Source organism: Pelodiscus sinensis, chromosome 5 (assembly GCF_049634645.1).
Source record: "Pelodiscus sinensis isolate JC-2024 chromosome 5, ASM4963464v1, whole genome shotgun sequence".
Taxonomy (NCBI): domain Eukaryota; kingdom Metazoa; phylum Chordata; order Testudines; family Trionychidae; genus Pelodiscus; species Pelodiscus sinensis.
The window spans coordinates 6,182,291-6,194,460 of NC_134715.1; the positions used below are offsets into that span (position 1 = coordinate 6,182,291).

A 12,170-nucleotide genomic window follows, 5' to 3' on the forward strand; every position below is an offset into this window, starting at 1 on the left:
GTCTGAAGTGATATATGGATGACAATCTTTTAGGAGTTGGCTGCAGATCCACAGTTCACCTGAGCAATCAGCTGATTTTGCAAACCCAAATGTGTGTTGCTTAAGTGAAGTCCACACTCTTAAACCAATTAGTATTTTCTAAAGGATTAAGAGAAAGACATTATTAGAAAGGAATTCTGTGTGTGGAATTATCAAATTTCAACAACCTACAAACCACACATTAGAACTCAGTAGCGTAATTATCTGTCATTTTTACAAGCATGACTATCCTGATCTAAATAAAGCACTCATTGTCTTGCATCGTCAGGGCCTGAGGTTCTTGTCCTTGAACATGTGCACTGGAAGGTTTCTTTAAAACCATTGAAGTAGAAGCAATTCTCAAACTCCTGGTTAGGCATAAAAGACAGGGCAGCAGAGGAAGGTAGGAGATTATTTATACCTGATACAAAGTAGCACTGTCTCTCTCTCTACAGTAACCATGTAAGAATTCAGTCAGGATTCAATCATATACTGGCTAGATGTTCACAAAATACACAACAGTTGCTCTTTCTAAGACCTTGGACAAATTAAATCAAGTTAAAACTGGTTTATAAGTGTCACCATTAAATCGGTGCCAATCTGGGTATGTCTACACTACCCCGCTAGTTCGAACTAACGGGGTAATGTAGGCATACCGCACTTGCAAATGAAGCCCGGGATTTGAATTTCCCGGGCTTCATTTGCATAAGCGGGGAGCCGCCATTTTTAAAACCCCACTGGTTCGAACCCCGTGCAGCGCGGCTACACGGGGCTCGAACTAGGTAGTTCGGACTAGGCTTCGTATTCCGAACTACCGGTACACCTCGTTCCACCTCGTTCCACCTCGTTCCATCCCGGGCTTCATTTGCAAGTGCGGTATGCCTACATTACCCTCCTAGTTCGAACTAGGAGGGTAGTGTAGACATACCCTCTGATCTCAGTTTGTGCACACATAAAGTTGTGTGCCCAATCCTTTACGTGTGCAGTTTTTCATGTACTATCACACACATAACATGCTTATTGAATGGGTTTGCTGCATGTAAATTCTTTCTCAGTTTGTGTGAATAATCGGCTCTGTCACTTGTTTTGTAATAATGCTCCACAACCAGAATGTGCAGGTAATCGTGTGCAGAAATGCACTTCCCAATTTGAAAAATTGGGCCTGCATGTAAAACAGCTGAGTCTAGGAGTGGCCTCTTGAACAGAAGCATCATCGGCCTTTCTTAATTTAAACCATAAAAGCGTGGTCCATTGGTGATGACAGTTGTGTTTAAAGAAGCAGGCGTTAATAAATTCCCAACACTTCAAAGAGAGTTGTTTGAGACAAGGATCATAGCAGTTCAAAACTTCCATAACAAAGCCCCAAAACAGTATACAGGAGTTGCCAGACTAGATTCTACCTCAGGCCCATTGAGTCCTATCAGACAGTGCCCAGCTGCCAGATGCTTCAGAAGATGGTGTGAAAGCCCCACAGTTGGACAGATGGGGGATTTATTCTCACGTATTAGGTCTTTCTTCTGATCACCACTAGCTAGAGATTAGCTAGCAGTGCTGAACCATGAGGCTTAATAACCCTTCCAAAAATTGTCAACTATTGTAGCTTCTGATTTTTTTTTGTTTTTGTTATTCATATCAATTTGCAATCCTCCTTGAATCTTGCTAAATCCTTGGCCATTACTACTTCCTGTAGCAATTAGTTCTACATACTAATCATCCCCAAGAATAACAAACTCAAATGGAATTCACGGTTTATAATTTCAGCAAGTTCTCTGAGGAATTCCTCTTGAGATGTATGATGGATGGCATCCCAGAAGAATTGTTATTTTGGGGTATGCTTTGCATAGGAAGGCCAAATGCACTGTCCTTGTTCAAAGGCCACAATACTAGATTTAAAAACTCAGGACCACTTCACTATCTTTACATTTTCCACTTCATCATAGGATGCTCCAAAAATATATAGAAAAGGAGACTTTACCATCTAATTTGGGATTTTAGTTATTTTCCAGATTGCTCTTGGAACCACCTGGCAGATCAGAGAAAGACTCTTCTCTCCGCAAACTTAGGAAATGCACACTGATTTGTGTACAGTACGGATCTCATGTTTGCCAACCCATACACAGGTAAGGTCTTACCTCAGGCTGTTTTGACTACAAATAAATTTGCATCAAAGGAATCCAAACCAAATATCTTCTTGGTCCCACAGGGGGGTTTCTGGAGGTTCTGACAGCCCCCACTCATCCTCTGCTATCCCCATCCTTTCTTCTGCTCAGTTCTACCTCTCATTTCTGTTGTCTAATTTGTTTTCTTTACCCAACTGTCGAATTGGCATTTGAGGAGACAACCCCATGCAATGTGGTTGCAGTTGCTCTTGACACCCATTTGAATCTTGCTTCCAACTTTGGCCATAATTATGGATATTCTCTATTTCTCTCAGCTTTCCATCCCTAACTGTAGAAAGGAATGTTGCCTCAGCTTTTAAGAAAACTCCCTAAAACTGAGACATTTAGATGCATCTTTGACCTTGTTTGTGGTCTGCTCAAGGAATGCCTTCTCAGATTTCAGGCTTCCAGCTGTCACTCCCCTCTCTGGGCAAGGACCCAAGTCCTTCTCTCTCAAGACCAGGGAATTAGGCTTGAAGTCCCCCGGATCACACTGTGATTCTCCCCAGCAAGTCTGACTAACATCCGCCCCTGAATTTTGTTTTTGCTCTAAAGGCTATGACCAGGGATTGCTAGCAGTTATCAGTGATCACACAACTCTTCCAAGGCAGAGTACTTTTAAAGATCAATGCACAGAGGAAAAACATATAAAACAATAGAAATGTCTAAATACAGATTCATTATACAAGAAGTCACCCATCATTCAAACTGGGGAGTCTGGCATATCAAAGCCCTTCCCAAAATCCAACAAGGTTGGATCCACCCTTGGACAAAAGATCAAGTCTGCTTTTTGAGTCAAAAGGAAAGCTTCGGAGTCCATTTAAACTCAGTCTTGATACTTGGAAATCTTTTGTCTCCAGGCCTCTTGAAAACAAGTGAAACTAGTTCTCTCCCCTTTCCCTCAAGGGATCCAAGCCTCAGAGGGGTGTCTGCATAGATGGCTTTGGGATTTTGCATTAGTCACTACCCAGTGATTTGAGATTCCACAGGGGGACCCACCCAGAAAGCCAGGAACACACACATACATAGAACAGTCCATTGGCCCATCTCCGTATAATGGTCTTTGAAGTTTTCATGCTTTCATGGGCTGGCTCAAACATGCAGATAACCTTGTGTGGAATGCAGTGACATTATGAGCAGTAGTTTCAAGATAGCCCTGAGTCCTATCTATCCCAACACTCAGTTTCAGCTCTTTTGCCCCCTATATGAGTCCAGCCCACAGAGAGCGTTTCCAGCCTGGCTATTATCATAGGCATCCTTTGAATTAAAGATGCCCTCTGTTATCTTAAATCTTCATTTTGTTATGGATGTAAAACAAGACTGAAACAATACCACAGCCATAAACTGTTTCTCTTGCCCCACCCTGGAGTTTGCTCACTTCCTGACAGGTGGAATTGCTGTAATCTGAGAACATCAGTTTACTTATCAGTTTACCAGAAACAGTTGGCTCATGTCAGAGGTTTGCAATAAACCAAAGGGCATTCAAAGTCCTTATTATAGCCATTCATCTGAATGAAGGTTGAAACCTTGTCTTGTTTTAATACAAATATACCTGGGGCAGTACTGATGTGAGCTAAACTGCAAAGCAAACTCCTAACCTAGACTCTGAATTTCCTTATTTTGTGGGTATTGGACTTTGGCAATTCCCAACTATTGCTGATCTCAAGTCTGGGAAGATATTCCAGTCTTCAATTCAGTATTATTCTTGTCTTCTACAAGATTATGATCCTGAGTTAGGAATCCTGCCTTACACAGGACAGTTTTTAAACACATTCTTAAGTCCCATAGGACAACAAGACTGAAGTGAATGGGACTTCTGAACATGGATAAAGCACATGCATGAGTGTAGTCTTTAATCAAAGTGTCTAGCCTTTTGAATGCCTGATGCTGTACTGTCTGGCCTGTAACATTTTTTTTTTTTTTTGAGAAATCCAAAACCAACATAACCATGGATCATTATCTCCATATAACACAATCATCTTCACTTCAAATTCAGCAGAACCCAGGTCTTCCCAGCTGACTTGGATCCTCCAGAATCCCAGGTGGTGTCAGTTGATTCTTCAGTCGTTTCCTGTTTGTTCAAGGAGGGCTAAAAGCATCTCACTTACCCAATAAAACAGCAGCACACGAAAGCAATGGTTTCAGTTGTTTTTTCCATACGTGTTGTGTTCTGTGCAGATCATTCAGTTCTGCTGGCCTTTCATTACTTTCATTTGGCTTTCCTGAGAGGTCAATTTGTATTGCATTTCACCTCTGCCTTTAGGCATATAGATCAGTAGTTCTCTTCATGTTCAGGTCACCTGTATCTCAGTAAGATGCTCTCAGCAGACAAGATAAAGATTTCTCGGAAATTTGTGCGTGACATTGGGCACATCACTTCTTAGCCCCATGCCTCAATTTCTCCATCTGCAAAATGGAGAAAATAATACTGACTTCCTTTGTAAAGCACTTTGGAATCTACTAATGTGAAGCGCTATATAAGAGCTAAATGTTATTATTTGGTCTAAGTTTGAAAACTGGATTTTTTCCCATAATTTTTGCTCCATTGTTTCTCTGGATTTTTTCTCTCTTTCTCTGTTTGCTTCTCAAGATTTAAAACAAAGGAGGACTGGAGAAAAAATCTGTAAAGTGTTTGACTTCAGTGGATTTATTCTAGTTTCATATTTGTGTACTTGACAGCAGAATTGGCCATGAAGCACCCCCACTGAATATTGTAATTAAAAAATAATAATAATAAGCACCTCTTTTTCCTTCCATTAATATTTCTCTGAGACCTGGTTATAAAAGTGGACAGCAGTGCTTAAATAGTATGTAAATATGGATCCAGCTTAATTAAGGAATCCTTAGTGGAACCATGAGAATCAGCCACTTCTCTGGTATATTATAAAAAGCATGGTAGAGGGAATAAGGTCTTTCTTCAGGTTTTGCAAGCCTTCTTGAGACTACTGCATTTTTGTGAGAGAATAGTCCAGGATAGTGTTAACTCTTGATTAACAGGAAGAAATAGTGTCCAACTGATTAGCCGTAAGGAGGAGTCCTTTGGAAAGTGTCAGTTGAGAATAAAAGTGTGCTCATAACAGGGGGAGAAAGCATCCGTAATAAACTTGGTAACACTGAAGAAGTGATAGAGCTACAGATATTGCAATCACTGGGGAAATAGAATCCACAATTAATATCAAACCTACATAAAAGTCCTAGGGCTATATAAATCTTCCTGACCTTCAGAATGGTGGTGACATTTTAACAAGAAGTCTGTATTCGATGGGATTCACCCATCTCACGGGCACAGAAGGAATTTTAAGGATCCGGGGCTGCAGATCTGAAAATACATCCCAGAACAATGTTTGGTTGTGGATGGCTTTTTTTTTTTCAATACTACTCTGTCCTTGGTCTTCCTCATGCTTCTAATATATTGGTAGAATGCTTTCTTGTTACTTGTTATGTCTCTAGCTAGTTTGATCTTGTTTTGAGCCTTTGGCCTTTCTATTTTTGCACATATTTGTTGTTGTATTATTTACTTTCATCTTTTATAATTTGACCTAGATTTTACTTTATGTAGGATGATGGTGGTGGTAGTGGCAGCTGTTGTTGTTGTTAGATCATTGATGACCCCCTGATTATTCTAGGGACATCTCTTGCCATACTACTTATCTTTCCTACACAATATTATAATTTGCACTTGTGCCTGTAATAAATACTTTGAACTGTTTTTCCCCCTTGGACTTGCTTTACAGCCACTCTCTGAGTTTGCTAAAGATCTGCCTCTTTGAAATCCATTGTGTTTAATTTGATTAACTTCCTCCTACCATTGCTTAGAATCATGAACACTTGTCATTTCATGATCACTTTCACCTAAGCTGCCTTCCACATCAGATTCTCAACCTATTTGTCGAATAGCCTCCCTGCAGTAGCTTTCTTGACCTTCTGTGTCTGGGAAACAATAAATGGGTCACATTTGGCTTTAGCGGTGTCATGTACTTAAGCCTTGATTCTGAATCTGAACCTTATAGTACATTAAAGATCCTGGGCCTATTACCCCTTTTACTGTACCATGATACTCCCCTAGGATAGCTACTTTTCTATTCTTCCCCCTAAAATTCCATTGCCAAAACTGAAGCTGCCTCCAGGAGGATCAGGGTATTTTAGAGATTTCAAAGTATATTTTTTCTCAACAATGAAGGTCTCTTTGGAAAGCATTACAAACAGTGAATTGTCTCATTCTGTGATCCTGAACCAACTACAGTAGTTCAAGGTCTTCGTTTTCAACCATGTTGCATGCAAAATGATCGCGACAGCCGGGCATTGTCATTACTCCCCAGAAGTTGATTTGCTCACTTCCCCCAGTGAAGGTAAGTTAATGCTGTCTCTGGATTCTTGGTTAGTGAATGGTTGCCAAAGTTGAGCTAGTAACGCTGAAAAAATTTCCTTCCAGCTTGTGTTACAAAATGAGCAGGACATGCCTTGTGCATTCAGTCCCCACCTCATTCTTTGCACCTTTTTGATTAATTTTCAAAGCTCTCCTCGCTGGTGTAAGATGTAACATAGTTACTAACATAGCTGACATACACAGACTCCTGGATTTTATTACAGTACAGCATAAATAACAGAACTTGTACCCATTAGAAACTTAAAGGGCCAAATGTGATCCTAGATTAATCCAACACCACATACTGAGGCAGTGCAGAGGAGATATTTTATATTCACCATTTACTTCTGACAATAAATATTCATGACTGAAAGAGCCAATTGACTCTTTATCACATGGTGTGAATACCCCCACTGTGAAGGTGCACAGTTCAGCGCTGTCACTCTACCAGCAGCTATGGCTGGCTGCAGTATCCTCTTGGAACAGAATCTGCCTTCTTAATTATTTGTTAGTATCCGAGTGTGCAGTGTGTGAAAATGAAAGCAAAAGAATGAAATGTGACCAACAACAGGCTCCACTCAGTAGCACAGGCTGGAAGAAGACATTTCCCTAGTTGCTGAGTAACAATTGGCATTCAGTCACAGACTCTAGGGCATTGTCTACACTACAGGGTTTTTGCACAAGAAGTTTTTTGCAGAAGAGATCTTCTGCAAAAACTTCTTGCACATAAGCATGTCCACACTTTTGCAATGCACTTTTGAGGTGATGTGCTTTTGCGCAAGAGAGCTTCCACACTGCATGAATGCTCTTGCACAAGAAAGCTCTGATTGCCATTAACAGAATGTTCATCAGAGCACCTGTGTTTTTTCTGATAGGAAACCTCTGCGGAGCGTCGACACATGCCTTTTTGTGCAAGAGCTGTACACAAAAAGGAGTTATGCCTCATGGGGAGAGAAATAACTCTACCAGCAAAAGCCCTCTATCCTGTCGATGTACTGGTTTTTTGGTTTGGGGGTTTTTTTGTGCAAAAACGCGCTTGAGGTGTGGACGCTCCACCAGTTTTTGTGCAAAACCAGCCAGTTTTGTGCAAAAAAACTTGTAGTGTAGACATAGCCTAGATGTCACAAAGGGGAAAATAAACAAATATGTTTTGAGGGAATAATTTGTTGCCTCCCTGTTAAGTCTTTATGAAATTAGACACATGGTAAAGAGTAAGATTCAGATAGTTCAGGAATTTTTCTCCTAAGACCAAATACAGTCCTCAAACAATCAACTGTTGACACGTCTGTGGGTTATTCATCTAAAATGGAATATTATATGTAATTGGCAAATCTTCCACGAAAGACTGTCAAGCTGTTTTAAGCTATAAGACTGGCTTGAGGTTTTGATGTGCAAAGTAATTCTGATTTACAGTGAGGCAGTCTAAGGCTCTGCATACTAAAATCTATAATGTAAAGCATCAAAGAAATTTAGCATGATATATCAAGAAAATAACAGAAGGATTAACAGTGCTTGCTCTATACCTGGTCAACAACCTTAGGTTAATTTTGATTTAAAAAAAAATTCCTGTATGAAAAATCTCACATGCAGGAGGTATTCTTGTATCCATGAACTGTTACTAATAAGTGTATCACTTTATGGGAAGCCCAGCTCTGTTTGTTCTTCCTGTTCCCAACAATGGACATGAGCTTGCGGACTGAATCTCTTCCTTATATCTTGTAATTGTATTGCACATCAACCTCCTCAAATATTGTACTCCTCCTTTCTGCACTTGAAATCAGGGCATAGTTATCAATGATAATCTCATTGGTGGCAACTGACGCCTCTGTTCAAGCTGTCTGCATGAATAGTGGTAGCTCAAGACAACAATGGGAATAGGCGTAGTAGGCCAGATTCTGCTTTCACTTGTAGATGAGAGGATTTCTGTCTATGTCCATGATGCTGTGAACGTTTTCTGAGAAGAGAATTGAATACATGTGTATTTACATGAATACATGTGTATTTACATTGATCAGTACTTGGGTACTATGATAAGGGTTCAGTCAAGACTGAGAAGTCCTGTGGCACCTTATAGACTAACTGAAGTGTTGGAGCATAAGCTTTTGTGGGCAAAGACCCACTTCGTCAGATGCATGTAGTGGAAATTTCCAGAAGCAGGTATAAATATGCAGGCCAGAATCAGGCTGGAGATGACAAGGTGGATCCAATCAGAGAGGATGAGGCCTACTTCTAGTAGCTGATCTGGAGGTGTGCATTCCAAAAGAGGAGAAGCTGCTTTTGTAGTTAGCAAGCCATTCACAGTCTTTGTTTAATCCAGAGTTGATTGTGTCAGACTTGAAGATGAACAGTTCATCAATACCCAGAACATCAGGGACCTTATCCTGACTAGAGATTCCAGGGGCTGCCACAGCAGAAATAAATGACAATAACAGTGCTGTGCCCGCTGTGCTTGATGGATTGCATCACACCCGTGTTGAAGAAATAACTTTCCACACGCTACTGTAACCTTGCACAATCCTCCGTGACTTGCCCTCTGAAGCACGTCTGCTTACAGCCATTCTTGGGACACAACACAGAGACTAGATTCCAGATCTGAATTTCCCCATCGTTTGGGGTGTTTGGATCCAGGACTTTCATATGGGCTCTTCTCTAGGAGGAATGAAAATATCTTTGCAAAATGACTACCACGATGCACTGTATACCTGACAGGTGGCATCAAGTGCTTACACATGCCCTGGGCTATTTAATAATACTTCTTAATGCATGGGTGTGACTTTGTCCTAATCCTTAGACCACCTGCGCGTAAATGTACGCCGATGAGCTAAAAAAAATCCAGTAGTTAGAAAAAGCAACTATCACCATTGCATGTGACCAGCGAGTCTGCTGGAGAGAGGCCTGTGGGACTTATATGCTAAATGAATCCAGACAGGAACTTATATAATAGATGCTGTTCTGATAAATTAAAACTAGGCCTCTCGATCCTTCCTTGGGCACAAGATGAAGGGCTCCTATGGAAGTTATATGGTTGAACTAAGTCCTTAAGTCCTCATGAGGTGTAACAGTTAATTCGAACTAAGGACTTATCGACCACCTGACCAGGACTAGTAGCTCAAAAGATGCTGCTCTTCAACACAGCTTCCAATATAGCGAGGAGTGTTTCTCATCATGGGAGCTCTATCCTACCTCAAGCAAAATGAGTTGATTTTCTTCCTATGAAACGTGAACCCAGGTCTTTACTGTTCCTAGTCATTAAAGAGCCCCATAACAGGACTCATCATCACTCACGCCGCTTGCCCTGCAGAAATTGTGCAGACTCCTCTAGTCATGCATTCACAGTGCCACCAATGCCACGGGAGCCCATGAGCAACAATCTGTTTACAATATTGTCTGTACTTTAAACACTCTCCTCAGGATCTGAGGGGAAGAAATGAGGCCTCTGTCTGACTGATTTCAACTAAGCCTGTTACCTCTTTCATTCATTTCCTTCTTTCTTTTTTTTCCTCTTTCCTACCCACCATCCTCTTGGCCTGAAGCTTGCCTTCCTGTGCACCTTTATCCCACCCAACCCACCAGCCTTTTAGCTCACCGGCCCAAGTCTGATAAAGGGCCAATCTAATTATTCTATCCAGTTTCTCTGGGGAACTTACTGGCATCTAAGTGATCAGAGTGCAGGCTCACCTGTTCACTCCCTGCCCTCTGTCACAATCCAGGACATCACCATAGAGAGAGAACGTTGCATGTTATCGGGCTCCTGATGACTTTGCAACCTAGATCTCCTCACTATGGGCCTGATTCTGGTACATTGTAGCCAATTGCACAAGCTCCCACTGACATCAGTGGTATAGGATCAGGGCCTGTCCCCTCCTAAGAGCTTCCTGTGGAGAAATCAAATGAAACGCTGTAGCCATTGTAGTGAATGAGCAATTGCCTAGCTCTGCTTCCTGGGAGCTCCTGGAGAACAAGGCACAGAGAGATCAGAGTGGTTCCATCTCCACTTGCTGAGGTCTGAACATATGTCACCGAATCCCTGAGCTTAGCCACAGTGAAGGAAAGTTCTTTTTCATAGGAATGAATGAATGGGCTTGTGATCAAGCCCAAAGCAAATCCCCAGAGTGTATGCATTCTCACAACTGCCTCTTTGTGGTAACAGCCATCTGCGCCCCAGAAGAGCTGGGGCACTGGTACGGAGCAAACACGACTGAGGAAGTGCATTTGCCATGTGTTCCTGGGTTAGGTGTACTAGCTGACTTGGGGGGCTCCTGTAGGCAGTGGCCTCGAATGCTTTTCTTCACCGGCACCTGGAGAGAAGACCGACGTGCACCTCACTATGATGGTCTAGGCCCTGGTGCCTGCTGCTTTAGTTTGTTGTACTGCACCCTCCCAGAGGCAGCATGGTGAGATACTTCCTAACCTGAAGCTTGTATTGAAAGCCCCTGTGCACTTTTTAAATGGATCACACCATGGAGAGCATGCAACAACAACACTCCGGGAGCCACAGTGCCTGCCAAACTGTTTTAAGTGTTGGTTTTTAACCAATAAAGTCCTCACTGCTGTTGGTATCTGCTTACCTAGGATACTGCCTCTCTCCTCCTGTGCGATCATCTGAGAGGCTGTGTGGGAGTCCTTTGGTTTAAAAAGAGGAGAACTGGTGGGGGGGGGGCGTGTTTTAATGATAGGTTATCGCTATTTCTCTGACCCACTCAGAGAACCCTTTTCAGGAGGTGTCACTGGGCTCTTTACAGGTTAGAGTTGAGCAAAATAATTTAGCTGCTTCAGCAAAGAGAAGCTGCGGTACATCAGAGCCAAGGTCTCCTGCCAGTTCTAGATGGGCGGCATTGAGTTTTTCTGTCCTGTCCTCCTCCTGTTCATGTTCTCCCCTGTCTGTGTGAGGTCAGGCAAGGCACACAGAGCCAGATCCCTCAAAACCATGAGTGATTTGGGGTGCCGCAGTGTTTCCGTACCCTTCCACATGCCCTGATTTTCTTAGGGCTGGCATTCTGTTATTTGTGAACAGTGGGCCCTTCCAGAGAGTTCAAGATGAGCACCCAAAAATATAGGCCCCCAGAGTTATAAACCACTGTTGGAAAATCTTGAGCATATGTTCTGTGCCTCAGTTTCTTAATCTAAAAAAAGTGGGATATTCATGTTATCAATACAGAGAGACGTGAAACTAAATTCATTTGAGTTCCTTGGATGCATAAATGCAACTTGTTACCACAAGCAGCCCTGCCAGCCACCCTCAGCCTCCCTTTCCTCTGCCAAGGCCACAAAGCAGAACAAATAAAGTGACAGAAACATACTCTGTGCACAGTCAAGTTGGTGCAACAGATTCTTTCCTGTGGTTGGGTACATTTTGTTCAGCAAGTTGCAGTAACACTTCATGGTGCTCTTCAGTAATTAAAGGAGATTGCCAAAGAAAGCACATCTGAGAAACATGGCCACAGTCGAAGTCTGAAGGCTGTTACTAATTGTGAGCTCTGACTTCTTCTTTCAACTTTAAGGCCCTGATTTGAACCAAGTATACATGTGTGAGCTTAAAGTTAAGCATATGCTTATGGGCTGTGGTGAATAGGAATAGACTTAATTGAACTTTTACAAGCTTCCCTGCATCTGAATCTCAGTGCTGT

At 42.0% G+C, this 12,170-nt stretch overlaps 1 long non-coding RNA gene across 1 annotated transcript in view; it reads right to left on the reverse strand.

Moving 5' to 3' along the window:
- Positions 1 to 12,170, reverse strand: part of LOC142829515 (uncharacterized) — a 27,147-nt gene continuing 14,977 nt past the window's right edge. The window contains exon 3 of the long non-coding RNA XR_012903953.1: positions 1 to 138. This is a non-coding gene — a long non-coding RNA (uncharacterized LOC142829515). The remainder of the gene's footprint in view (positions 139 to 12,170) is intronic.